The 24605-nt window shown below is 41.7% G+C and overlaps 1 protein-coding gene across 1 annotated transcript in view; it reads left to right on the forward strand.

The window, feature by feature from the left end:
• The window catches only part of LOC128572512 (zinc finger protein 726-like), a 440502-nt gene that overhangs the window by 354463 nt on the left and 61434 nt on the right, over positions 1-24605 (forward strand). The window lies entirely within an intron of this gene.

Raw genomic sequence — 24605 nt, forward strand, 5'->3', positions numbered from 1 at the left:
GACATTTGTATTCTGCCTTTAGTAAGTTTGGCCAATACCCATTCTAAGATGCACCGTAGGTTTGGCCCCACAATTACTCTCCCTCTATTCTAACCTCCCCCCTCCCTGGAAAGACTTTTAATAGAGACATCTAAATCCATGTTCCTCAGTAGCTTCTCATCGCCTTTTATGTATTGGTATATTTTGTGTATTTATTACAGAAGAACAAATTTGATGACACCATTGCATATGAATGCCATGTCCCCAGGCAGCCAAAAGGTTCTGGAAGGAGTGTGTGGAAGAATATACATTATTCAGGTAGTTTTAGGAACGTAGTGTAGTATTGTCCTCGGTAGACTCTACTGGTTTGGCGATGGCAACATGGATCTTATATTAGGTACATGTCCTTGGGTTCTCTCTTCTACTCTGTGCCTTATCTCCTTTGTCTGCAGTCCCCTCCATGTCCATTTTTGTGGCCTAAAGCCCTGTCTTGTACTCACCCACTCAGACCTGAGTCACTCTGCAGCTGTCCAGAAGTCTACTTCCTGATTCAAAGCACTTCCCTTCCCACACTACCACACTGCCCGGCACCTTCTACTTTTCTTCTTTCCACTGTCACTCATCTTAGCTTCCATTTAGATGATCTTGTCAGCTCTCTCTTGGCTTAACTTCTTTCCCAAACCAGCCTGAGACCTGTCATCCGGCCTCCTGGCTATGTTGTCAGAACTGTCCTTACCCCCTCATGCCCAGCACTGTCTTCCAATTGACCTTCCCAGTCTGCTAGTCCTGGATGAGTCTTTGTGCTGACTGCACCCCTTCTGTACCTGTGCTACCAGTTCTACCTTAAGCAGCACAATGATGGCAACACTGGCAAATGTTCTTTGTTACAGAACCTAACACAATTCTGAGGATTAGTGCTATTACAGCATAAGCCAGATCTTCAGTGGAACTGGACAATCAAGCAGTTTTGTTACTTCCTTTGCCATTCCAGATGTCCATAGTCATCTTGAGTTCCTAGTCCCCCCGCCACTCTCCTCTGATGCCATTCATCTTGTGGGTCACTGGTGGTAGGAGTGTGGGTCGTGACTGTTCTCGGTGTCGTGCACCTTCTCTTTCTCCCCTTTTCCCCTGACCTAAGCATCATTCCTCCTCTCCAACTAGCTTTCATTCTTTCCCTCATCTCCTGTCACAAAGAGGAGATAGCAATTTCTGTGCCTTGGTCCCTCATTTCATGACTCATAAAGACTCCTGCTTTATACAATAAAATTTGTACTCTACATTGCATGCATTTGGCTTCCTTGCCCCATAAAAATATTCATGTCTTGATTTTTTAGAAACAAACAAACAAATCTTCTTTAACTAACTATCCATCTTTAGCTTATGTCCTATCTCCTTTCATACTTCTCTACAAGGACATATGTTTACATATAGTTTGCTTATCCTTCTTTTACCCATTTCTGCAGTTTTCTATCACTGCGCTTTACACAGCTTTATATCTAGAACATTTATCTTTAAGGTCTTTGCTCTGGGCTTTGGGGCCAATGCTGTTCTTCCACACACTAGCTGTGCAACTGTGCTAATTGGTTCACCCTCTCTGGGCTTCACTTTCATCATCCATCTTTGGTGATAACCATAATATCTTCCTGATAAGATTGTTCTGAAAATCAAATGAGGTTAAACAGACAAAACAGAATTATTTTTAGTGGGTTATACAGATTGTCCTCATTATAATTATCACCATTATTCTTAGTTTGATAACACAGTTTGTTATTTTGAAGTGAGTTATCAGCTGGCACAAATAACTTCTTTGTGAAATTAAAATAACCTGTATTTTTGAGACTATTTATCTATATTTCTTTTGAAGGAGAAATGTAACTTATAACAAATCCTTGAATCCATCTGACTCAGTTACACTGATCTGATCAATCTTGGACGAGTTGATAACTTCTCCTGGTAGCTATGACCAATTTCTGCTCAATTCCACAGTAGCCTGCCTGCTATAAAGCTAGTAAATGACATTTATGACACAAGTGTAAGGCAGATGACAGCAGCTTTTGCTGTGCAATAATGGTAAAAATAGCAATAATTCTTTTAGAAAGGATTGACACATGCTAACATACATTGAGCATTGCTTGTTGTGAGACACAGAATTGATTGGTTTCTATTACAATGATTCATTTATTTCTCAGCCCAGGCAAGGCAGCTGGTGCTTATAGACAGGTGCCTGCAGAAGAACACAGCAGCCAGGCACTGAGCAGAGACGGAGGCCCAGCCCTGTGACTCTGAAGCCCACAATTTCCACCACTGTGTTGTCCTCTTCTTACATTCTTCTAGCAAGTGTTTCTGAGATACGTTAGCATTATTCCCCTTCATTATTTTTGCTAATGTACCACGGACTCCAGTGTAAAAGTAAACCAATTTGATACTGCAAACCATTGAGATAATAATTAACAACAGCCCTTTTAACATATCAAACTTTGTATAGCATTGCATTACGTACAAAGCTATGTAAAACAGTATAAATAACAAAGAAAAGGGAAATGTATTTTGTCTACAGAACTCTTTGAATCAGATCAGTGGTTTTTGTTTTGTTTTATATCAAAGGGGAAAATGATTTTTTTTTCCAGAAAATTATAGAGGCTTGCAGATTGAAGTCATGAAATAAACAAATCTTTCTGTTGATATCAGTGGAATTAGAATATAATAAAGCTGCTTCTTGTGATTTGCTATGTAATGGAATTGTAAGGGCTGTAAAAGGGTTGTGTTAAGGTTTATATCAAATCTTTCCATATGGAAAGAATGAGGAACAGAAGAGCTAAGAAACATGCCCTAAGGTAGTAAGTGGTGGATGTAGAATTCAAACCCAGATAGTGTGGCTCCAAGTGTTTGTAAACATATCCAGGATGTCATACTGCTCAGTTGTATTGACAGCATATAGGAACCTCTTTGTATTTTTCTTAATGCCTAAATTGTTCTTACTGTCATTTGACCTAGAGATTAACATGATTGTCTTGTAGTTTAACATTAAACTATCTCTTAAACTTGGCATTGTAGGGCCAGAGTAATTCCAAGTGTGTTGGTGTCACTGGTGGCTTCATAGAGAGCCCTGTGGAAATACTGATATTAGTTAAATGAATGATTAACTTCAGTAAGTAAGTGGATTTTTTTTTTTAAATTGAGACCGAGTCTCACTATGTTGCCCTCGGTGGACTGCCATGGCATCACAGCTGACAGCAACCTTAAACTCCTGGGCTTAGGCAATTTTCTAGCCTCAGCCTCACATGTAACGTGGAATACAGCCACACAATGCCTGGCTATTCTTTTGTTGCAGTTCTCATTGTTGTTTAGCTGGCTCCAGGCTGCGTTCAAACCTGCCAACCTCGGTGCACGTGGCCAGCACCATATCCACTGTGCTATGGGAGCTGAGTCAGATAAATGGATTTTTTAATATTCTTCTATAAGCCATAAAAATCATTAATGATATTTGATTTATAATGGCAAGATTTTAAATATTCAAATGGTCATGTACTTCTTATGTATGAATTCCTTTTTGATGCATCATTGATCTACATCTTGCTCAAGGCCTTTAAACTTTTTATAAAGGTTAGTCCTCTACTGAGGATGAGAAAGTGAGACTCTGTCTAAAAAAAAAGGTCACGGTCCTTGTTGTTAATGAAAAAAAAAAGTGATGTGGTGAAAAAATTATTACCATTTCTGGGTACTTTTAGCCTCTTGTCTAACGATTATCCTGTCACTCATGGTCAGAGAGGTGGGGCCTGAAGTTCTATCCAATCAGGGATGCGCCTAAATGAACTGTCCAATCAGATGCACAGACAGAAGGTAGAAGGGGCTCTGGGGTTCCGGAGCAGCTTTACTTTCCTGATCTGGGCACTGAGCGGTTGTCTAAACTTCAGCAGTTCCATCTGGAGATACCAGTTGTCTCAGTAGCAGTCTCTGTCACGCTGTGAACCTGTAGCTACTGGGAGATCTGTAGGGAGGACACCGGGACATCTCTGAAGCTGGGAAATGGTGAGTACAGGAGACTGGGTGTTCTGAGAGGGGAAGGGCGTGGTTGGAGCCAGAAGTGGCTGTGGCGGGACCAGGCAGTTTCCCTTCAGTTTTAGAGTCTTCAGGCCGAAGTTTGCCGCTGGCACCCTTGTCTCTCGGACCCCTCTTGGCAAAAGGTGGAGTGGGGCAGGGAATTGGGACCCTGTTGCTTGAAGCCTTCCTGGACCTGTTACTTGGACCATGGCCCAGAGCTCTCTTTGAGTATCTGTGTGGCTGCAGCGCTGCGCTTCCCTCCCTTGTGGTCACAATGGAAGGCGCCTCAGGGAAGAATCCCAAGAGTGTGTGTGCGGGGGGCTTGTTCATGGGGGAGGCTGTAGTCAGTGGAGCCCTTAACCCCTCCATTCTTTTTTTTTTTTTTTTTTGTAGAAACAGAGTCTCACTTTATGGCCCTCGGTAGAGTGCTGTGGCCTCACACAGCTCACAGCAACATCCAACTTCTGGGCTTAAGCGATTCTCTTGCCTCAGCCTCCCGAGTAGCTGGGACTACAGGCGCCTGCCACAACGCCCAGATATTTTTTGGTTGCAGTTCAGCAGGGGCCAGGTTTGAACCCGCCACCCTCGTTATACCAACTGAGCCACAGGCACCGCCCTCCCTCCATTCTTTTGCTGAAAATAAACTTAGGGCGCCCTGGCTCTCCCTGTTGGGGAACCGGAAGTGGCTCGCCTGCCTGCTGTTGTAGTTAAAACAGCGAAGGGGAGTTGATGTGTAAAAACGCTTTTTTATTGGAAAGGCTAGTAATTCCGGAGGACAGCGAGAGTAAGTTTTTAAATGTTGTTTTGTCTTTGTAACAATTTTTTTTTTTTTTTTTGTAGAGACAGAGTCTCACTTTATGGCCCTCGGTAGAATGCCGTGGCCTCACACAGCTCACAGCAAACTCCAACTCCTGGGCTTAGGCGATTCTCCTGCCTCATCCTCCGGAGTAGCTGAGACTACAGGCGCCCGCCACAACGCCCAGTATTTTTTTGTTGCAGTTTGGCCGGGGCCGGGTTTGAACCCATCACCCTCGGTATATGGGGCCGGCGCCCTACCGACTGAGCCACAGGCGCCGCCCTATGTAACAAATTTTAATAATTTATATAGGGAATAATTTCAAAGTATACTAAAAATATACTCATGTGATTAACAACGTGTAGGCAAGTTAAATACATATAACAATTAAAAAAAAATCAAAAAATCGTCATCAATGAAACGACATTAAACTTGCCATTAACTTGTTCTATAGTGCCCGGTTACTTACCTAGTTTTTTTTCAAGATTATCATCTTTGTTCTCTGTTTCTGGTTTGACCTGTTTGACTTACTGTTCCTATGCTTTAACGTGCATTTTCAGTTCAGAAAAAGCTAAGAGGGTTTGTGGGGGTGTCTGTGTCTACCACATTCTCTAATTTCATGTATTTTATTTTTATATCTATGAAATTGATTAAAAATGGAAGTAATTGTTATGGTTAGTTAAATTCACATGCGGGCTGTGCTGGTTAACTTTGTTTTTTGAAATCTGTGAAACAGCGGGTACATATGAATGGTATACATCGTATTTTGTAACATTAAGGAACTTAATATAACTTATAAGTATAAAGGTTCAGACTTAGGTAATGTTGGGTAATTATGACAATACTTTAGTTAGTAGGTATTGGATATTCTGATAAATCTTGTATTGTTTCGACTATGTCCTTTACACATTTTAACTTGTTTTTAATGAGTCGGGAACTGTTAGATAAATTGAAGGAATATATAGATTTTTAACGTTTTTACATTTGTGATTGTGGTTTTTTTTTTTTTTTTTTGTAGAGACAGAGTCTCACTTTATGGCCCTCGGTAGAGTGCTATGGCATCACAGCTCACAGCAACCTCCAACAGCTGGGCTTAAGCCATTCTCTTGCCTCAGCCTCCCGAGCAGCTGGGACTACAGGCGCCCGCCACAACGCCCAGCTATTTTTTGGTTGCAGTTCAGCCAGGGCCGGGCTTGAACCCGCCACCCTCTGTATATGGGGCCGGTGCCCTACCGACTGATCCACAGGCGCCGCCCGTGATTGTGTTTTAATAATCAATAATGGCTGCTTGATTTTTTACGTATAGCTTCTCATACTTGTTTTAATTCACTGTTCAGAGCGTTTATGCCTAGAGCAGTTGTATTAAGGACCTTAATGATGGCACAGGGCAATGGACTAATTTTCAGATTGAGTCTAACAGCTATTGTGGGTATGACAAAAATGGCTAAAGTCTTGTATTTAGCAGTGCTAAAAAGGTATAGTCGGCTATTATAGTTTTCAGGGAGGTTATTATCTTAAGTTACTTTAGTACCCAGGGTAGAAAAGCTTTTTTTTTTTTTTTTTGGTAGAGACAGAGTCTCACTTTACTGCCCTTGGTAGAGTGCCATGATGTCACAGGACTCACAGCAACCTCCAGCTCTTGGGCTTCCGCGATTCTCCTGCCTCAGCCCCCCAAGCAGCTGGGACTACAGGCGCCTGCCACAACCCCCGACTATTTTTTGGTTGCAGTTCTGCGGAGGCTGGGTTTGAACCCGCCACCCTCGGTTTATGGGGCTGGTGCCCTGCTCACTGAGCCACAGGCGCCACCCAAAAAAGGTTTTAATTTAAGGGAGCAAGACATCCCTGTGTTGTAGATGGGATATATGAAAAACCCTGGGTGCTACATAATAACTCTCTTTGAGGTAGCTTAATGTGTCTATTGACATAAATTACGAAGGTAGTTAAGTTACTTTACATAGGAATTATTCTGGTTAGTATATCCTAATGGGCGCCGTTTGCATTGAATATATTTATTAGTAGTAGTTTCAGATTTCAGTTGTGTATTTTTTTCTTGACAGTAGTGTTTTTTTTTTTTTTTGTAGAGACAGAGTCTTACTTTGTGGCCCTCGGTAGAGTGCCGTGGCCTCACACAACTCACAGCAACCTCCAACTCCTGGGCTTAAGCGATTCTCTTGCCTCAGCCTCCGGAATAGCTGGGACTACAGGTGCCTACCACAACGCCCGGCTATATATATATATTTTTTTTTGGTTGCAGTTTGGCCGGGGCCGGGTTTGAACCTGTCACCCTCGGTATATGGGGCCTGCGCCCCACCGACTGACCCACAGGCACCGCCCTTTTTTTTTTTTTTTAACTATAAGAATCTGAGGGGCAGCGTCTTTTGCTCAGTGGGTAGGGCGCTAGCCACAAATACCGGGGCTGGGTTGGGACCCGCCTGGGGCAGCTAAATAACAATGACAACTGCAAAAAAAAATAGCAGGGTATTGTGGCGGGCACCTGTGGGCCCAGGTACTTGGGAAGCTGAGGCAGGAGAATGGCTTAAGCCCAAGAGTCTGAGGTTACTGTGAACTGTAAAGCTAGGTCACTCTACTGAGGGCAACATAGTGAGACTTTGTCTCAAAAAGAAAAAAAAAAAAAAGGAATCTGAGTACGTAGGTGGGCCAATAGCTCAGTGGGTAGCCACATAACCTGGGACTGGTGGGTTCGAACCTTACAGGCCAGCTAAAATAACAATGACAACTGCAACAACAACAATAATAGCCTGTAGTCCCAGCTGCTTGGGAGGCTGAGGCCACAGAATTGCTTAAGCCCAAGAGTTGGAGGTTGCTTTGAGCTGTGACACCACTCTACCTGATGTGACAGCTTAGGACTCTGTCTCAAGAAAAAAAAAAAAGAAAGAAAGAAAAAAAAGAATCTGAGTATGTGATAATCTTTCAGATAAATGGGAAAAGTAATTTCTGATAAGTTCTAGTGGGTGCACATCTCCACTGGGCATGAAGTAAATACCTTTTAGTTAAGACAGAAATGGTGCATATTTATGGGCTAAAGAAGTCTATACATTTTTATTTCTGAAAATGGGACAAGGATGCCAGGCGTGGTGGCTCACACCTGTAATCCCAACACTCTGGAAGGCCAAGGTGGGTGGATCATCTGAGCTCATGAGTATGAGACCAGCGTGAGCTAGAGCGAGACCCCTGTCTCTAAAAGTAGCTGGGCCTTTTGATGCGTGCTTGTAGTCCCAGCTAGTTGGGAAGCTGAGGTAAGAGAATCACTTGAGCTCAAGAGTCCAAGTTTGGTGTATGAAGCCATGACACGGAGATAGTGGGGGATAAGTGGGAGTCTATCTCTCAAAAAAATAAGTAAATAAATAAAAAGAGGAGATGGTTTTGGGGTGAGCACACAGGCCTGTATAATCTCAACGGGAAGATGACTAGGGATCAGATCTCTTTAATCTTAACGTGGTGTTTCCTCCAGTCTAGTTTTTGTCGACCTCAGCTGCTTCTGGAGTGAGATATGGCTTGAGTGGAATGTGGTGGGCCCAGGCTTCCTAGTACTGCAAGTTTCACTGTTGTGGTGTGAACACATTCTGGACTCTTCTTTTCAGCTGTTTCTCTCAGGCCCATCTTTCCAGGTTTTGAGCTGGATCTGGATACCAGGATAAAAGGGATGTACATTTTCTGTAGGGGTCGACTAGGTTCTGGGAAGAGAAAACTTGTGAATAGGGGATAATACCCACTGCTTTGTTGTACATACTTTTGAACTTTAAGATTATATTCTGCTTGCCCTGACATTTGCATTGAGACTGCCTTAAAGGGTTTCTTTTGAACAATTTTGAGGATTTAAATGTAAAGAGGATTTAATTTGACCCTGCTTCTAGGGATTTTTGGTTGTAGTTGTCATCGTTGTTTGGTAGGCCCAGGCTGGGTTGAAACCCGCCAGCCTCACTGTGTGTGGCTGCGCCCTGGCCACTGAGCTATAAACACCAAGCTGGAAAGTATAATGTTAAACTCTTTTGTAGGCTGCCTTGTCCAGGCTCTAGGTGAAAACCAAGAAATTTCACTTTCTACACTCACATTTGAGCTCTTACTTTGATACTAAAAAGCTCCATTCAGCTGTTTCAGGGTTTTTTAATTTTATTTATTAATTTATTTATTTGAGGCAGAGTCTCACTCTTTCGCCCTTCGTTGTGTTCTGTGGCATCACAACTCACAGTAACCTCCAACTCTTGGGCTTAAGTGATTCTCTTGTGTCAGCCTCCCAAGTAGCTGGTTATATAGGTGGCTGCCACAACACCCAGCTATTTTCTGGTTGTAGTTGTGATTTTTGTTTGGCAGCCCCAGGCTGGGTTCAATCCTCCAACTCTGGTATATATGGCTGGCACCCTAGCCACTGAGCTACAGGCATCCAGCTGGGTTGGAACTTTTTTTTTTGAGACACAGTCTCACTATGTTACCCTCAGTACAGTGCTTTGGTGTTGTAAGTCACAGCGACCTCAAACTCTTGGGCTTAAGCATTATGACTTTCCCACATATTTAGTACATTAATAAATTTGAATGCCTTTTCCATTATGAATTTGCCAGGTATGAGCTATGATTCAAGGAACCGTCAAAGAATTAAGGGAAAGGTTTTCCCTTGGCCTCTACCTTACTCAGAGTGTTACTGGAGGAAGAGGTTCTGGGTGCTTGTTGCTGTCAGCCAGTATGCAGAGACAGGGATAGGTTCATTAAACTTTGTCAGAACGCTGGTGGTACAGGAGAACAGTGAGAGTAGCCTCCCCAAGACTGTTCAGTTTTTCCATTTCCAAAATCACAGCTTTTTTCTTTTTTTAAACATTAATATCTCAAAAATGCAATATTATTTATAATGCCTCCAAACCATAAATGTGTAGTTCCTTTTTAAAATTCTTTTTTTTTTTTTCTTTTTGGGGATTCATTGAGGACACAATAAGCCAGGTTACACTGATAGCAATTGTTAGGCACAAAATCACAGTTTTATATGTAATGGTTCACAGCTAAGACCACATTAACTTTAAATAATAAACAGCACAGCTCAGTGATACTCTGTCACATTTCCAGTTCAAGGAGTGGCTCAAGGAGTAGGGTGCCAGCCTCGTATACCAGAGGTGGCAGGTTCAAACCTGGCCTTGGCCAAAAACTGCAAAGAAAAAAAAAAAAGAATAAATTTGATTTGGATTTTTTTTTTTGTAACCTAGGAATGCAAGGCTCTAGATCCCTTACAGTCTAATTCTCTCCTGTATATTTTATCACTCTACAGGTGAACAGCTTTTCCCGCTGTATTTACCAAAAGTATGGCAAGTTGAGTGTAAATGTACTTGTCTTGTTTCCTCAGCCTAACTCTTCTAGGTCTTGCAGTACAATCCTAAATTTTCAGTTTCTTATTTTTCCAGATGCCAACTTTCCATCCAATTTATAGTAGCAATCTCTTTTTTTCTTTCTCATTTCAAACAGATGCAGTATTTCAGATAATTTTTTTTTTTTTTGAGACAGAGTCTCAGTTGATTGCCTACCATTGAAGTGCCATGGCCTTATAGCTCATAGCAACCTCAAAGACTTGGGCTCAAGTGATTCTCTTGTGTCAGCCTCCCAAGCAGCTGGAACTACAGGCGCTGGCCACAACACCCAACTATTTTTAGAGATGAGGTTTTGCTCTGACTCAGACTGGTCTCAAACCTGTGAGCTCAGGCAATCCACCCCCTGCAGCCTCCCAGAGCGCTAGGATTACAAGTGTGAGCCACTGCTCTTGGTCTGCCATTTCTTTACATAACAGTAGATTGTTTTCTAAATTTTTGGTTTTTATAAGTTTTTGAACATGTCTCATAAGAAGAAACCAGAGAATAATCCTGTGACACTCTGTAGTCAAAATCTTTGTGCCCTGACACCTTACATTTTGCCAAGGCACGCATTCCTTGCCAGGATGTCTTTGCATTGAGACTCCCCATTGGTAACTGTACAGGGTGATCCTTCCTCAGTCACCGTTCTGTCTTTGATTTGTCCAGGGCTTCACACTTGTCTCAGGATGGCCCAAGATGCCATAGCATCCATGTTTACTGGAATGTTCCACAGATATCAATTCTGGGACTTTTCTGTCCAGTGGATAGCCTGAAGTATGGGTGGAGTCTCTCAGGGGAGTAAATGAATGCCTTTAGTTTGAGAGTGGTCTTTTAGTATACCCTTCATGAAAACAGCTAACCCATTGGGACTTTAATTTTTTTAATACCAGCCTCAATCTCATTTCTGGTACACATTACTGATTAGTGAGATGTTTGTTACCAAAAATGAGAGGTTATTCCAAGATGTGAATGAAAGGAAGTGGAATTCAGGTTCTGTTTGGGCAATGTGGCCTTTATTCACTTGGGTGTTGAGTTTGAAGAAGAAATCAGCCCGTGGGTTAAGGCGGGGTGGTAATATAAGGGTTCAGGCGTGGGGATTGGTGCGCCCATTTTTTTTGGGCAGGACTTGTGCACTCCTTTCTATGTCTCTGCTTTCAGTTTTATTGGTGCACGTCTCTGCATTCGGCCCTATCATTTAGCCCATCAAATACAGGTATTCCGGGGAAAGTGCACAAAGTTTTTCTGTCTCTTAGATTCTCAGATATTTCAAGGGAAGAAAATTATCTCAAAAGATAAGGATAACCCATCCCCAGCAAAATGTTTTAAAGCCTGCAACACAATTCACACTTCATATGCATTGAAAGCTTGGGTGCAGTTTTTGCTGGGAGGGTGGCCATTGAGCAACTCTGTGAGCAGGCTGAGGGTGGGAGGATGTCCCAAGGTATAGGGTGACCTTACTTGACACTTTAGTAAGACGTGTTTATATTTCAGTCACTTAGGGACACTCCCAGAATTTGGAACCTTGAAAAGATTTGTTTATTTCCGCTTCAATTTTTAATTAACTGTAAAATGCAATACTTCAATAGAACTTAAAGAAAAGAAAATTTTCCTGAAAATGCAAGAGTAAACTGAAGTTTAGGAAAGGGAATTAAGGTGGTGCCTGTAGCTCAGTGGGTAGGGTGCTGGCAACATACACCAAGAGGCTGGCAGGTTTGAACCCAGCCAGGACCGGCTAAACAACAATGACAACTGCAACAAAAAAACAGCCAGGACTCAGCACCTGTAGCACAGTGGTTATGGTGCCAGCCACATACACAGAAGCTGGAAAGTTCAAGCCTGGCCTGGGGCCTGCTAAACAATGACAACTGCAACAGAAAATAACTGGGCATTTTGGCAGGTGCCTGTAGTCCCAGGTACTTGGGAGGCTGAGGCAAGAGAATCACTTAAGCCCAAGAGTTTGAGGTTGCTGTGAGCTATGATGCTATGGCACTTTACTGGTGGTGACACAGTGACACTCTGTGTCAAAAAAAAAATAGCTGGGCATTATGGTGGGTGCCTGTAGTCCCAGCTACTTGGGAGGCTGAGGCAGGAGAATCGCTTAAGCCTAAGAATTTGAGCTTGCTGTGAGCTGTGATGTCATAGCACTCCACTGAGAGTGACATAGTAAGACTCTGTCTCAAAAAAACAAACAAAAAATGGGGAATTAAATATGTAGTCATATATTCCATTTCATTAAAAAATTGTTTTTACCTCTGTTTCTTTGAGTGAGTATAGTAAGGTTTTGAGATGTGCTATTGTTTGAGGGTGATTTCAAATGGAAACCCAGGGCTTAGCTGTGCAATGATACCATGAAGAAGAAAGAGACAGAGTGTGGATTGCTTTATGGATGGTTAAAAATGAATACATTTCCACATGAAAGTGTGGTAGATCAATTGGTGAATTGTATATATTCATAAAACATCAGTTCCTCTCTTACACAGAGTGGAGAATCTGTGATGACAGGTAACTTTGTTCCGTTTTCTATCATCTGGATGTTGGAGTTTAATGCTAAATGCTATGGAAGAGGACTTGTAAACTTCTAGAGATGGTCTTTGATGATTGTTTACTTAATGATTTGTTTTTATGGAATTGATAATTAAATGACATCCCTATTGTCTGACAAAATACATAATTTTGGCTTTCATGTTGATGTAAGAAATGTAAAGTGTCTTACAATTTCCTTCTATCATATAAACATCAATATTGAGTTTGCAGCATTTTGCTGGATTTCTCAAACACTCAATAGTTTCTCATCTAAAAGTCAATGAATAACCTTGACTGGGAACCAGAGGTCTGACTCTAGTGAGTAAGACAAGGTCAACCTTGGTCCTCCAAAAGATAGTTATTAAGGGCCCAGGAATTCTTCCCTGTAGGTTTTCAGTCTTTTCTCACCAGCTATGGAAGAGCCCTTTATATGAACTGAAAATGCAGAGGCCTCTAAAGCTGGAAACCCACAAGAAGATGTGGTAGATGGAAGTGGAGGGTGATGAGAAGCCCTTCCTGAACATGTAATTGGTATTGTTCTGGGAGTGTTTCTTTTTCTTTCTTTTTTTTTGCAGTTTTTTTTGGTCAGGGCCGGGTTAGAACCCACCACCTCTGGTACATGGGGCCCATGCCCTACTCCTTGAGCCACAGCATTGTCCCTGGGGCTGTTTCTTGACATTGTCCAGTTAGAATAAATTTGAAATTACATCTTACTGTCCAATAAAATGTCTTCTTTATTATTGTGAGGCAGTATTCCTTGGGGGAAAGCTTACAGTACAAGACGTGCAGGCATCACACACAAGGGCTTCTTTCATAGAAGTAAACAAGTGCAGAAACAAGGTGAGAGATGAGGGCAGAATGGAGGGTGGAGAAATAATCTGCCAGGTCAGGATATGTTTCATCCTGCAGTCAGACAGTTCTTAGGAGGGGCATAAAGAGGGACTAGATGTTGAAATCAGACTTAAAATTGGCCAAAAGTCAGGGGCTTGGGGGAGGAAGAGTAACTTAAGAAAAATTTGATGAAAAAGTATTTTGTTCTGATTGCTGAAGAAAGAACTGTTCAGCTAATTGTTTATGAGCAATAAATGGGAATGTGCAGAGTCTGTGCTGGTCTTGTCATACGTCAAATAGACAGTATCACCTAAGTCAGCATGGGAAGGGTTGCTTTTTGCATTGAGCTGTTCTTGAAAACACAGCCTAGGGAATTTCTATAATCAGAACTACTTCCCAGGATAAAGTATATACCCCAAGATCTCCCACCATTATTCCCTTGCCCGATACATGTCTTCTTCCTTTTTTTCTTTTATTATTTTTGCTTTTTGAGAGAGAGTCTCACTCTGTCACTCTACATTTTACTATTTTAAATTACCTGCAAACTTTACGGACACCCTGTATAACCAGTGGTGCTGTCAAGTCTTCTATTGAGGACTAATTATGACTTAATTCATCTTTGCCATCTCTTAGGTTGTTTGAGATGAACAGTGCATTATGGTTTAATGTCTAATATGACAGTTCTTTTTATGTCCACCATTGTGGTGGGTTATTCTGAATTTGGAAATGACTCTGTTTTTAATTAGAAAGTATTTTTGCACACCATCCAGAATTTCCAGATATGACATGAACATAGATGATTCCCACTTAGTGTTACTCCAGAGGGTACTTTCCATCCCAACCTTCTGGTCACAACACATAGTTGTAGAGCAAATTGCATGCTATCCCGAACAATGAAGCTACAATGGTCCTTCTGCCACTGTTCAATCACCCTTCTTGAGTATAGTCCGTGATAACCCCAAAGTTGCCCCTACCATCAACCATACATAGGGAAAAAGGGAAATTGTAGCTAAATGTACTTTTTTTTTTTTTTTTTTTTGTAGAGACAGAGTCTCACTCTATGGCCCTTGGTAGAGTGCTGTGGCATCACACAGCTCACAGCAACCTCCAGCTCCTGGGCTCAAGCGATTCTCCCGCCTCAGCCTCCCAAGTAGCTGGGACCACAGGCGCCCGCTACACTCGGCTATTTTTTTGTTGCAGTTTGGACGGGGCTGGGTTTGAACCCACTACCCCTGGCATATGGGGCCGGCGCCCTACTCACTGAGCCACAGGCGCCGCCCAGCTATATGTACTTTTATATACACCAAAAGTTTATGAAATATTTATAAACTGTTATCTATGTGTTGCCATCCCTTTGTAAAATTTGTAATTTTGTAAAGGTATATTTGTTTATTTATTTTTTTGAGACGGAGTCTCACTTTGTCACCCCTAGTAGTGTGCCTTGGCATTACAGCTCACAGCAACCTCAAACTCTTGGACTCAAGGGATTCTTTTGCCTGAGCCTCCCTCCCATGTAGCTGGGACTATAGGCGCCCGCCAGAAGCCAGGCTACTTTTAGAGGTGGGTTTTGCTCTGGCTCAGGCTGGTCTTGAACCTATGAAGTCAGGCAATCCACTTGCCTCAGCCTCCCAGAGTGCTGGGATTACATTTGTGAGCCACACACCTGGCCTTTGTAAAGGTATATTTGGCTACAATTTTCAATTTTCCCTGTTTATGGTGACTTTGGGACAACTTGTAGATTTTTACAAACGACAGGCATTGTGTCACTATCTTTCAATTATCTTGATCTCTTTAGACGTACAACTGATCCAGAGACTAGGAGGCCAGAAGCTCAACCTGGATCACAGATGTGCATTGAGTACATCTGAGAATGTCGCCATTCCCATTTTTCTGTTTCTCTATTTTTCATGAATGTACACACGCACTAGCTGCATCCCCACATGTGCAAGACCCAAATCTCCAGATCCAAATTCTGAGTCCAAGTAGTTCCTCAGACACTGCTGCCTTTTTCAGAATCTAGAAACTTTAAAGTGCCAGCAAACCATGTCATGTTTCAAGATTGTGATTTTTGGTCTTCCTCGAACCAAAGGTATTTGTGTTGTTTACAAAGTGTTGAGCTGAGGGGATTCTGCTGTGTTTGCTTTGTCTAGCTAAGTGTTACTACATGTAGTCTAGAAGGAGTAGCAGCAATAGTGGGAATTTGTTTTTTTTGAGACAGAGTTTTACTATGTTGCTCTCGGTAGAGCGCTGTGGAGTCATAGTTCACAGCAACCTCAAACTCTTGGGCTTAAGCAATTCTCTTGCCTCAGCCTCCCAGTTAGCTGGGACCACAGGCATCTGCCACAATGCCCAGCTACTTTTTTGTTGCAGTTGTTATTGTTGTTTAGCTGACCCAGGCCGGGTTTTAACCAGCCAGCCTCGGTGCATGTGGCTGGTGCCGTAACACCTGTGCTTCGGGCCCTGAGCCAGTGGGAATTATTGAAGAAGGCACTTCATTCATTCACTCAAAACCTACTAATTTTAACCAGACCCAAGATTGACTCTTCCCTCCTGGAAAGTGAAAGTCACAATGCCAGAGTCGGTGGAAGAACAAGCAGTTTATTCAAGAGCAATATGAGGAGATGGCTAACTAATGTTGCAAAGACCACCTTATGTTTCCGGGCTGAGCAGAAGTGGTGAAAGGGGAAAGGAACTTGAAACGTTCTATGTGTAGGTTTCCATGCCTCCTTGAAATGGTTTCCTGCCATCTGTCAGTCTGGCTGACATCAGCTAGACCAAAACCGAAGTGGGAGTTAACTGCTTCCTATTTTCCTTCAAGAGGAGTTTGCAATCTTTTTTTTTTTTTTTTTTAAATCATAGCAATCATGGGGTACAATGTACTGGTTTTATATACAATTTCAAATATTTTCATCTATCTAGTTAACATAGCCTTCATGGTATTTTCTTATTGTGTTAAGACGTTTATTTTCTATATTTAGTAAATTTCACATGTACCCTTGTAAGTTCTGCAATCTTGATGCTATAGTGAATGGCTCAAAACCTTTTCCTGAAAAAAATTTTTTTTTTTTGAGACAATCTCACTATGTCGAACTTAGTAGAGTGCTGTGGCATTATACCTCACAGCAACCTCAACTCTTGTGCTTAAGTAATTCTGTTGCCTGAGCCTCCCAATTAACTTGGACCATAGGCACCGGCCACAGTGCTGGCTTGTTGTTGTTGTTGTTTGGCAGGCCTGGACTGGATTCGAACTCCCAGCCCCGGTGTATGTGTTCAGTGCCTTGGCACTGAGCCCCTTCCTGAAATTGTTTTTGAGTCAGAGTCTCACTTTCTCACCCTTCGTAGAATGCTGTAGCAACACAACTCAAAGCAACCTCAAACTCCTGGGCTCAAGCAATCCTCTGGCCTTGTCCTCCTGAGTAGCTGGGACTACAGGCACCCACTACAGTGCCCAGCTCTTTATAGAGGCAGGGTCTCACTATTGCTCAGGCTGGTCTGGTACTCCTGAGCTCTGCCAAGCCACCTGCCGTGGGCTCGGGAGAATGCTGGGACTACAGGCTTCATGGTTCAAATACTCTTTTTCCATTTTCTTATAATAGTCAAGAGGCTCAAAAAGTCCTTCTCTGCTACATATGGCTGAGTCTTCTTTCCATTCTCTCTGCATCCAGGCTTCCCATATGCCCTAAAAAATTCTCACCTTAAATTTATATCCTGAAATAGTGAAAATCTTCCCTTTCTCTCTTTTGAAAATGAGAAAACGTAGATGCTCCAAATTCCCATTGTGGACCAGTTTGGGTCATTGGATAGTAGCAAAGAAGTGGAATATGTACTGTGGAAGCTCCGTCAGTTCTATGTAAAATAAAATGACGTCCATGCATTTTTATAGAAGATAGCATTAACTGCCTAAAGTAACTCAAAGTTCTGAAAAACAGAATAATTACAAAAGACTTGCTTTCTAGGATGGTAAAGAAGACTATTTAAAGACACAATTAGAGATTAGAAGACATGCCAGATAATCTGTACATTGAACTTTGTCAAAACTGGGTTTTTCCAGCATCAGCAACACAAGCTCCAGAGCCCAGACCCAGAACTGAAGATCTACTTGCCATGCGACACCAGGGGAAACAGTTCACTTTAGTGTCTTGAGCAACACTGTTCAAAACTTCAGTGAGCACACAGATCACCTGGAATCTTATCAAAATGCAGACTAAATGATTCACGAAGCCTGGGGTGGGGCCTGAGATTCTACAAGCTCCTCTGGGATGGAAGTGGTGCTGGTACACAGACCAAAGCTTGCATAGCAAGCTCTTAAATCCTATGTGAAAAAACGGGATGAACGTAGCATGCTATGAGAAGGAACGAGGCTATGTGTGTAGAGTACTTTAGATTCTTTGGAAGAAGGCCACCATATCATTATAACCAGTAGTGAATTCAACAGACTATAATTTAAGTGTCTTAATAATCCTACATCTTTGAGTATAAATTCTATTACCTAGAATTTCAGGATTATACATATTTTAGATAAAGTTATAAAGAAGTTAATGATTACATACAAACCTAATGTTTTTCCCAAACTTAATAGCCTTTCTGATAGTTAAAATAATTTTCTAATAAAAGTTGTGTGTACCTCCTGAGATACTAAAAAACAAAAACAAACAAACAAACAAAACTGGGTTTTTCAACTAGTTTTTATCAGATTATGATTACTTTTTCTGGCCAGTACTATCACAGCACTGATGTTGTTTTTGCATTTGAGAATCAGCACCTGATACTAATTTGTCCTGTTACAGTTGATATTAATTTTATACACTCAGTTACGGTGCTCTTTGACACATATACTGTTGTAGGGTTCAGTATATCTACTTCGGGAGATTATCAACTAATGTACACAAACAAAAACATTTATTGAGGAAGCACCCCTTTCTTCTTAGATTCTCTTTCATATACCTTTCTTTGGAAAGTAAAGGTTGTTATTTTCATTTATTTATTATTTATTTTTGAGACAGAGTCTCACTTTGTCATCCCCGGTAGAGTGCTGTGGCATCATAGTTCACAGTAACCTCAGACTCTTGGGCTCAAGTGATCCTCTTGCTTCAGCCTCCCTAGTAGCTGGGATTACAGGAGCCTGTTACAACACCCAGCTATTTTTAGAGATGAGGTCTCTCTATAGCTCAGGTTGGTCTCAAACTTATAAGGTCAGGCTATCAGCCCTCCTCGGGCTCCCAGAGTGCTGGAATTACAGGCATGAGCCACTGTGCCCTGCCTAAAGGTTGTCATCTGGTTCAGGAATCAACTGTGGTAAATCCAGTGTGTACAGTTCCCTGCATGTTTGACAAAGTATCATCGTGGGACAGAAGCATTTTCATTTCTGTTGAGCTTGTTGGGAATTTAAAAATGGAATCTTCACCCCATATCTTCTGAATAAAAATCTGCATTTTATCAAGATCTCCAGTTCTTTCTTGTACATGTTAAAACTTAAGAGGTACCATTTATCTCACTATGACATTTTTATATAAAAAACATACACAGGTTATACTATATGATGTAAATAAGGCACAAAAACATACATGCCGGTATAAGTAGCCTTTTATTTCTACTGTGTTAACAAAGAAGTGTAATGTGTTTTGTGGATGTTATGTCATCGCTTTTCTTTAGTGTTTGACAACACACGAGCGAATATAGCTCTTCTATACTTCTTAGGTAATTGCAGTCACTCATATAAGTTAGCAACAGTTCTCTGTACTTAACTAAAAGTGAAATTCAATCTCCCCTGGGCTTCCTGGTAAATTTGTTTTTTTTTTAGGGAGTGTCGACATTCAAAGACATGTTTATAGAATTTTCTATGGATTAGTGGGCCTGCCTGGACCTTGCTTAACACAATTTGTATTGGGATGTCATGTTAGAGACTATAGAAGCCTGGTCTTTCTGGGTGAGGATAACTTAAATACCAGTTACAGGTCTACACTAGCAATTCATAGTCTGTCTTTGTAGAATGTTTTTATTCAGTTTATTCTTTGATTGTATGAGTATCAGGTTTTTGTTTCTAAGGAAAAGTTTAGGATATCTTGGTGTAGAAAAGATAATATTGAAATTGTTTTATTTTGGCATTAATCTTATCCTTTTGTGAGCTGATTTATATACTTCAGTAGATTAATGGTAATGTTGGAAATTTAGTGGCATAGATTGTTACTCATACCTTTAAGTCTGATTTCTAGTGCCAAATTTTATTTCAGTAGTTCTGGGTAGTGGAGTTAGGAATCCTCCAACTTTAAATACTTTTTAAAGATTCTGACGTTTCTGTAAGGAACCTCTATGTGGGGATTATTATTTCAGGATTTTTTTTTTTTTCAGTTTTTGGCCGGGGCTGTGTTTGAACCCGTCACCTCCAGTAAATGGGGCCGGCGCCCTACTCCTTTGAGCCACAGGTGCTGCTCTCAAGATCTTTTAAAATATTATTTTCTCTACTTTAGCAAGCTACTAGATTGCCAGTTGAAGAATCCCAATTCCTTTTTTCTAATAAGACATGCCTTGCTGTCTCTGGGCCAGCCCTCATCACCTGTCTAGAGGAAAGCAAAGAACCCTGGAAGGTGAAGACACATAAGAGAGTAGTCAAGCACCCAGGTAGGTTTCAGTGAATGAAGCAGATAACCCTGGTTAGAGATCCAAAGGTCAAGGAGAAAACCATGTACCCTATAAAGCAATACAACTGTTCTCTACCCATGCTGATTTAAACAAAGTTTTTTTTTTTTTTTTTGAGACAGAGTCTCACTATGTCGTCCTTGGTAGAGTGCTGTGGCATCATAGCTCACAACAACCTCAAACTCTTGGGCTTGAGCAATTTTCTTGCCTCAACCTCCAAAGTAGCTGGGACTACAACTAGTTGCCACAACGCCCAGCTATTTTTTGTTGCAGTTTTCCTTGTTTAGTTGGCCTGGGCTGGATTCCAACCCACCACCCCTCGTGCATGTGGCTGGCGCTGTAACCACTGTGCTATGGCGCCGAGCCTAAATAAAGCATTTTTTTCAGGTTAAAACAAAGAAAAGGAGAAAACCACACAATACAATATGATTAGGGAAGCTCAGCTTAATTGGTAATGATTTTTGAGAAGCCTGGGTTTCTTTCTCTTATTCTTACATAAGGGGATCTCTCTTCTTGTTTTTATTATTTTTAATTTTTATTTTCTTACTGATACAGAGTCTCACCCTCTTGCTTCACACTAGAGTGCCATGGCATCAGCCTAACTCAGAGAAACCTAAGCTACTGGGATCAAGTGATTTTTCTGTCTCAGCCTCCATAGGGTCTTCTTGGTTGTGACAGCATCTCAGATTCTTCTTGTTTTTATAACTATAACAGGGTTGAGAATTACTCGTGGTTATTTTATAGCATGTCCCTCAACTGAAATTAATCTAATATTTGAATACAGTACTAAGAATAATGTGTTCCACATCCATCAACGTTAATATGAAAGATGTAAAGTCTCCATCTTTTTTAGTAGCTGAATAGTTTTCCATGGTATACATATACCACAGCTTGTTAATCTATTCCTGTGTTGGTGGGCATTTTGGCTGTTTCCACATTTTGGTGATTGTAAATTGAGCTGCAATAAACTGTCTAGTGCAAGTGTCCCTGTGGTAAAAGGATTTTTTTTCTTCTAGGTAGATGCCTAGCAATGGGATTTCAGGATCAAATAGTAGATCTAGCTTGAGTTCTTTGAGGGTTCTCCAAACTGCCTTCCAAAAAGGTTGTATTAGTTTGCAGTCTCACCAACAGTGTAAAAGTGTTCCCTTCTGTCCACATCTGCAGTTTTGAGACAAGCATCTGCAGTTTTGAGACAAGCTCGGTGCTGATCACCAGTGACGGCAAAATGGTGTCTGTGGAGACAGCTGTTTCTAGCTGGTGAAGTTCTGCTCTTTTTATGGCCTTTGAGAACTTCGCTGAGGGCTAATAGTACACGGTCATGCCCCTATCTGGTTGGGTGTAGTTTCTCGACGTCATGTCCCTCTTGGCATGATGCCTTTTGAAATGGGAGATGAGTGTTTGTCTAAGACGGAGGTTCTTATGTCAAGGGTGTTCCATACACCCCACTATGGCTGCTTGTCTCCCATTATTTTAATCTGGCCATCTCTGTCAGCTGCAGGAAGTCCATTTTATCTGGAGAGCTTGAGGTCTTATCTGTAGTTTTATTTCTTTTGTTTTGTTTTGAGACAGAGTTTCACTCTGTCGCCCTGGAGTTGAGTGCTGTGACATCGTAGCTCACAGTAACATCAAAATCTTGGGCTTAAGCAATCCTTTTGTCTCAGTCTCTTAAGAGCTGGAACATGCCTGCCACAATGCCTGGCTAATTTTTCTATTTTGCAGAGATGGAATCTTGCTTTGCTTAGGCTGCTCTCCAACTCCTAATCTAAGGCCATCTATTCACCTCTGCCTCCCGGAGTGCTAGGATTACAGGCATGAACCACCTCACTGGGCCATCTGCAGTTTCATTTCACAGTCCCACTTGCAGAAAGGCTCAGTTGCCCCTGCCAGGGAATGAGTCCCAACACTCTTGCCAGAACAAGCTCAGACAGTCATCTACAGAGGCAAAATTTGACCTCATTCTCCTCTTCCAGGTACTAATTCATCACTTTTGGTTCCACAAACAGTGCTGTCTTCTAAACGCCTAGATTTGAGCACATTAGAACTTGATCCTAGAGGAGCAGCTTCTCTTGATGACATCCCCCACTACTCTGTTGTCCTTGAAATGATGAGTAATGATGGCGGAGCTTTGTCTCCTCCTTCCTTGTCTGAGTCCTGCTTCTCTCAGATTAACACATAGAAGGTGTAGGAGCATGAAGAAAGGTTTCTGATCTGTAGTTAGGAGAAGGTTCCCTTCTTGTTTCACTTTGATCTTCAACAGCATGGCTTGGTTTCATTGTTGGAGCTACCAGAATCACTCCAGCCATCCAGATCACTGGGAACCCTCTGTGTCTCCAGAGAAAAACAGGCAGCTCTACCCATGAGCGTGCAAGAGGAGGCCTGCTCCGTGTTGTGGTTGGGAAACTCCACCTGGTATTCCTGGAGGCTTCTAAGTGGGTGACTTTGGACAAGAAATCTATTCTGTTTCCAGGTAGCAAACATTCTCTGTCTCTCCCTAAGCAGTAATTTTGTTCTTTTGTTTTGAAACCAGTTATTAATTACACAAACAAGGCAATGGACTTGATTGGCCAATTTTTCCCTTGTTGAATAGTCAGGGTAAGGATTTTGTTCAAATGCCTGTTGAAGTATCTTCAGGTCATCTGGAGTAAATTTATGATGTGATCTTATTTTTCCTCTGCTCCCTTTTGTTCTTATTTCTTCATGACTGTCCTTACTTGGAGATCCATTGGAAGCCATGTCCAATCTCTCCTCCAGCATTTCCCAGCAACACCGAGAATGAAAGAACTTTCTATGGCTTACGTGTGACTGCAGGGTCTGTCTATTCTTCCATTGCTTATTTATTTATTTATTTATTTTTGTAGTTTTTGGCCAGAGCCAGGATTGAACCTGCCACCTGTGGTATATGGAGCTGGTGCCCTACACCTTGAGCCACAGGCACTGCCCCAAGTTTTCTTCCATTGCTTTTAAGGTCATAAAATGTGTGTATTTTTTAGTAAATCTGTGGAACTTTTTTGTAATAGTCTTTTTTTTTTGAGACAGAGCCTCAAGCTGTCGCCCTGGGTAGAGTGCCATAGCATCTCAGCTCACAGCAACTTCTAACTTCTGGTCTTAAGCGATTCTCTTGCCTCTGCCTCCCAGGTAGGTAGGACTACAGGCACCCGCCATAACGCCTGGCTATGTTTTGGTTGTAATTGTCATTGTTGTTTGGCAGGCCCCGGCTGGATTCAAACCCGCTAGGTCTGGTGTATGTGGCTGGTTCCTTAGCTGCTTGAGTTATGGGCGCCGAGCCTTTTTTAATATTCTTTAGAATGGGTGTGGTAACTCACACCTATAATCCTAATACTCTGGGACCCAATTGCTTGAGCTCGGTAGTGTTAGACCAGCCTAAATAAGAGGGAGACCCTGTCTCTACTAAAAATAGAAAAATTAGCTAAGCATTGTAGTGATTGCCTATTGTGTCACCTACTGGGGGTGAGTGGTGGGATGAGGCTGGAGAATTGCTTGAACCCAGGAGTTTGAGTTTGCTGTGAGTTAGACTGGCCCTATGACACTCTAGCCAGGGCAAGGGAATGGAACTGTGTCTGAAAAAAGTTTTTTTTTTCTTGGCTCAGCGCTGGTAGCTCAGATGGCTAAGGCGCCAGCCACATACATCAGAACTGGTGGTTTCAAATCTACCCCAGGACTGTCCAACTACAATGAGGACTGCAACCAAAAATAGCCGGGCATTATGGTGGGTGCCTGTACTCCCAGCTACTTGGGAGGCTGATGCAAGAGAATCACTTAACACAGGAGTTGAAGGTTGCTGTGAGCTGTGATGCCATGGCACTGTACCAAGGGCAACAGCTTGAGGCTCTGTCTCAAAAAAAAAAAAAGTTTCTTTTTCTTTAGCATTATATCCAAAATATGTGAGTGAAGTGGTGATGTTCGTGTTTGGTTCAGAAATCCTAGAAACACCACAAATAGTTGTATGTTTTCTGTTTTACATTTTTTTATGCTATGAATGTTTCAAATAAGATTCTCAGAAATTATAGTCAATAATTTTATCAAAACAACTAAGGATGTCTCCAAATTTCAAAATTTTGTTTTTATATGGACTGTGATAAATAATTTAATTTCTATGTGTTCTAATTTGCCACCCTTAATATAGTTAGATGTATCTACTGCTTACAATTCTCTTTTTTTTTTTTTTTTTGCCACGAAGTCATGTGCCATTGCATTATAGATCACAGCAACTTTAAATTCTTGGGCTCAAAGGATCCCCTTGCCTCAGCCTTTTGAGTAGCTGGGACTACAGGCTCTGTCCACTACATTTGGATAGTTTTGGAATTTTTAGTAGAGTTGGTGTCTGCCTCTTGCTTGAAGGTGCTTTTGAACTCCTGAACTCAATCAGTCTATTTGCCTTGACCTCCCTGAGTGTTAGGATTAGAAGTATGATCCCCTACATCCAGCAGGTA

The sequence above is a fragment of the Nycticebus coucang genome, chromosome 20, assembly GCF_027406575.1.
Source record: "Nycticebus coucang isolate mNycCou1 chromosome 20, mNycCou1.pri, whole genome shotgun sequence".
In the NCBI taxonomy this organism is placed as follows: Eukaryota; Metazoa; Chordata; class Mammalia; order Primates; family Lorisidae; genus Nycticebus; species Nycticebus coucang.